The sequence below is a fragment of the Thermobia domestica genome, chromosome 14 (genome assembly GCF_964235325.1).
Source record: "Thermobia domestica chromosome 14, izTheDome1.hap1.1, whole genome shotgun sequence".
Taxonomy (NCBI): Eukaryota; Metazoa; Arthropoda; class Insecta; order Zygentoma; family Lepismatidae; genus Thermobia; species Thermobia domestica.
In genome coordinates, this window is record NC_137467.1 from 95,124,609 (window position 1) to 95,129,953 (window position 5,345).

Genomic DNA, 5,345 nt, shown 5'->3' on the forward strand with positions numbered 1-5,345 from the left:
GCCATGAATTTCTCATTTCAGATTTTCAAAACCAGTTTTACACCTTGGAAGCATTTCTGGTTAGCTCACGTAAAATAACTTGCCATCAATGGTAGCACACTTATTATAATAATAATAATAATAATAATAATAATAATAATAATAATAATAATAATAATAATAATAATAATATCACTTACCTTATTACAACTGCCAACATTTCCCTTGGCACTTCCATCTCATTTCTGTATCTTGGCGCTGAATAGGATTACTAGTTCATTGTACTAAGAAATCGAATGTTTGTTTAGACATGCGAAAGTAATTTGAAAATTTCGAATCATATTTCCGCAGCTTTTCATATAATGTACAGTGTGTTTGAAAAAGAACTCTCTAGTTTTAATGTATCCTAGAATCTGTACAAAGTGATAAACACTATTCTAGTTTGTGGTATTTGATACATCAACTTTCCAAGTTTGGCTTCCCTACAGTTGGCAGATCTGCTTGACCTTGAGACGGCTCCAGTGCTGTTTTTTTTTTTCTTTTGTTTCCTCAGTTCAGTCCAGGCAGGCGTGCAGTGCAGAGCAACTCAGCAACAATGTGTATTCCGCAACAGAAAGCGCAGTGTGTTATTTGGCTTGTGAAAACTAAGTCAGTTATAACAGTGCAACGTAATTTTAGACGTCAGTATGGTGGTGAACCACCTACAGCAAAAAATTATCTGTCATTGGCTAAAGTCTTTCAAGGAAAGAAGTCTTTCAAGTGGAATGTCATCTCGACGTGTGCAGAGCCACAAATGGATTCCACGTTAGAGTTTACCAACATTAAACAAAACTTAAAGGAATTCTCTTTCATGATATGTACTCATTTATGTGTTTTCATTCATTTCCCAATTAAATTTATACTTAAAACTAGGGAGTTCCTTTTCAAACAGCCCGTACAGTATAAAACGAACCTTTTATATGACGCACTGTCAACAATGGATGGATCCACTCTTTCTAGTGTTGCTTTGTTTCCTCTTTCTTCGCCGTAAGTACAGCAAGGCAAGGAGACGTCGTTTGTTTATTGCTGGACTCATGTTCTCTCCTTCACGTTCAAACTCAAACTACTTCTCGGCACTGGCATTACCGGGATGTGTGTGCAAAGCAGCTTCGGCTCTGACATTGCCGTTGCCAGCCCTGGTTTTGCCGGCCGAGTGTGCAAAGAAGCCTCAGTCCCGGTTCCGGCAATGACGGGGACGCGTGCAAATGTTGTAATGCTTCCTGGTCAGTTGTTGCTATGGAAGAAGCTGTTTCTGCTGTTCGATAAGAACAATATTCTATAGGAAAGGCCACATAAGTTTTTGGTGTTCCATTTACATCTCTTCAAAGTAGAACTGCAGCTCTGCACAATTTACCTGTAAGTGGTGTTGGGCATAAACCAGTGCTACCTCCGGACATTGAAGCAGCTTTAGATGTGCGTTTGATTTACATGTCGAAAAGAAGTTTCGGTTTAACACCAAAGAGTATACGTAAGTATGTCTACAAATACAGGATGGCCCAAAAGTAGGTATACAGTCCCGTACTGATCAGTTCAGTGTATTTCATATTATTTCTTATTGTAAACCTAATTTCCTTATTATTTGTTCGTAATAACTTTTTTATGCATACCTTAAGCTCGGAACAGCAGAAGCAAATAAACTCATAAACTAGAACGTTATACTTGATCAATGCAGGGGCGTATACCTAATTTTGGGCCACCCATGTGACTCACCGAGGCGTTTCGCATAATTTCAAGGAGGAAACCGAAATGGCTGGTATTGATTGGTTCTTTTTTTTATGAAACGGCATCCGGAGCTATCCATCAGGAAAGCTGAAGGACTTTCCCGAGCAAGATCGAATAGTGTTACACGAAAAAATGTGTCTGAGTTCTACGAACAGTTGAAAAACCTTATTCGTGAGTGTAAATTAGAAAATAAACCGGAGTGTATTTACAATCAAGACAAAGCGGGTTTCCTTTTAAACAATAAGCTACCCAACATTGTTGCTGCTAAAGGGTCTCGTAATGTTGCGTCGTTGACAAGTGTAGAAAGTGGGGAGAACGTGGCTGTACTCACTTGTGTGTCAGCAACGGGAATTTACATTTCACCATTTGTTATTCTCAAGGGCAAGAGACTGAAAGTTGAATATCGCGATGGTATACCACCAGGATCCGACGTGTGTATGACGAAATCAGGAGAACGAGGAGGCTTTCATGAAATGGGTGAAATGTTTCCACAAACATCGAAGTCCTGGTAAAGTTATTTTAATTATGAATGAACATTGTTCGTACACATCCCTGTCTGTATTATACGTGTGTGAAAAATACGATATAGAAGTGTTGTTAATGCCATCTCACACAACATATGTTCTGCAGCCTCTTGATGTTCGTGTTTTCAAGCCACTAAAGGCATATTCAACCAGCAGGCAACATCTTGACTACACCAAAATCTGGAAGCACAATATCAATTATGTTTTAGCTGCATCTTCAAACAGGCGTAGAATTTGACAGTTACTATTGGTAATGGTGTAAAAGGTTTTGAGGTTACTGGTATATATATTCATTCAATGCATCAGCCATACCAGAACATAAATTTTTCGAATGTAATTTCGAGTTCATCTTTGTTATCATTAGAGTCTCACTACTCTGAAGACAATTCAGCCACCCCTTCTACGTGCGCCATATATTCAATAGATTCAATTAGAAGCCTCACGAAGCAAAAATGAAGACACCCTACATCTTCTCTGCACCTAACATCAGATTCACATGTTCATGCTCTTAAGGACAAAATGAAAGCAAAGAGACAGAGTACCGAAGAGGAAAACTTCGCATTGTCAAGTACAACAACAGTCAATGGAGTATGGAGTTGTGGATTTTGCCGTATGTTCTACTATCACGAAGAAAGTCACAAGGCGGGAGACTGGTTACAGTGTCTGACTTGTAAAGCGAGATTCCACGAACGTTGTGTTAATGCTTTTGGTAAGTTTATTTGCGGCATTTGCATATAACAATGAGTGTGATCTGATTTTCTCCAAAACTAATCCAATTTACTCCACAACGTTGGGGTAAATCGAATCGATCTATCATATGTTACAAAGCGAAATTTTTGGGATAAGAACTATAAAATTTAAAAACTTTTCAGTATATATAATGAAGATTCACTTATTATTATACATGTACTTTTCGTTTAAGTAGAAGCATATTTAACTTCCAATTTGATGTTTTCTGCAAAGGTGATCCGATTTCCCCCTAACTACCTTAAATTGTTTTCATTAGATGTGAAGATCACAATGTCGTTTACACTAATTTGATATCTCAAACCGTTCTGGAGATACAGTAAAAATCGTTAGGTGTGACACATATCTAAACATTTTTTCGACATAAAGTCCTTTGAAAAAAGACAAATTTTCAATTTATTCTAATTTTGTTTCTCCTTGTTTGAAATATATCGTATGATGACCGTATATTCGACATTACGATACTTTGATGTGCATTATCCCATCTGGTCACTTGCGTAATTACTGTTGTAGAACCTACAAACTTCATCTTTAGTTTACAACACTGCGCAACACGTGTGATATTGTAAGTTTTTGACTAATATGTAGATATAAAATATATAATAGTCTGACGTAATGTCGTTTGAAAAAATAAAACTCTATGTTGGGTTTGCACTACTGTTAGACTTATGATACTATAGACTATGCCAAACATGTCCTCTTGCATGATTCAACATTTCAGCGTCTTTTGTTCATTACTTTAAAAGTTACAAGAACGAATGAAGGTAAATTGTCCATGTTGTGTATATATAGGGAGAGTTCTAAAATAGGGTACTAACCAGCAAATTCGCCGCCTTATTCCTTGGAATCCAGCATATTGATTACCATGATCATCCCGCTATTGAAATTGTAGCTACATCCATAAGGTAGTAAATATGTATTTTGAATATTGGTATTGGGAATCAGATAACCAGTAAATTTTTTTAATAATTTATTTTTATGGTTACTCTAAATATCGTGTAATATTTACCACAAGAATTGAATGAATAATTTGATGCATAATATTCAGATTAATAAACGTCTTAACATATAGTTAAGTCCTCCAAATGTAAGGTTCATACAAGGATAAATCAAAAAATAAGGTGAAATTGCCTGTCAAACCCATAGTATTGTGTGTAGCTAATTAATTCTTTTCCATGTTACAGGTAATCTGGTAATAGAAGTGTGACGACTTGTACAACATTCTATGTCCACCCGTCTGGTGCTGAGAGCAACTCAAAGATGGCGCAACGACTGGAACATTACACCAAGGAGGAAGTGCGCGGTGTCATTCGTTTTTTCTGGGCCAAGGGAACAAAACCATGTGATATTCATCGAGAATTGGTGCAGGTCTACGGAGATAGTGTTATGTCGCTGAAACAAGTGTACGTGTGGTGTATCGCATTTGCAAGTGGTAGGAGTACTGTCACAGATGATGACAGAAGTGGCAGACCATCATCGTCCATCACCGATACGAATGTGGCTGTCGTCGATGTCATGATTCGTGAAGACAGAAGAGTGCGGTTCAGGACATTGCCAATGAATTAAATATCTCTTATGGTTCCGTAAGCGGTATCGTCCATGACCAACTGGGCTTCACAAAAGTGTGTGTGCGCGCTGGGTACCCAAGCTTCTGAGCAACGAACACAAAAACCAGCGAATGGACATTTCCCTGAGCCACCTCACACGTTATGCCGACGAAGGAAATTGATTCCTTCATGGCATCATAACGGGCGATGAAACTCCGATACCTCTATGGACACCTGAATCCAAACGTCAGAGCATGACATGGAAACATCCATCGTCACCACAGGCCAAGAAATGCAAGACAATAGCATCTGCCCAGAAAACAATGGCTACTGTCTTTTGGGACCGTCTCGGTGTTATTCATGTTGAATTTCTGGAAAAAGGTACTACCATTAATGCAGACACCTACTGCCAAACCCTGGACAGGCTGAAAACAGCCATACGGCAGAAACGGCGAGGAGCACTCCGAGAGGACGTGTTGTTACTGCATGATAACGCACGTCCACATACAGCCGAACGGACCCGTACACACCTCCGCGCGTTCAAGTGGGAAATTCTCGATCACCCTCCGTATAGCCCTGATTTAGCCCGACGGATTACCATTTGTTCGGCCTCCTGAAGCAACATCTCCGTGGGCAGCGTTTCCAGACACTGACAGAGGCACAACAGGCTACACGTACCTGGTCAGGAAATCTGGAACCACATTTCTTTGAACAGGACATGGATGATTTAGTGCCACGTTGGAATAAATGTTTAGACAACTACGGTTCCTTCTTCGAATAATAGTGT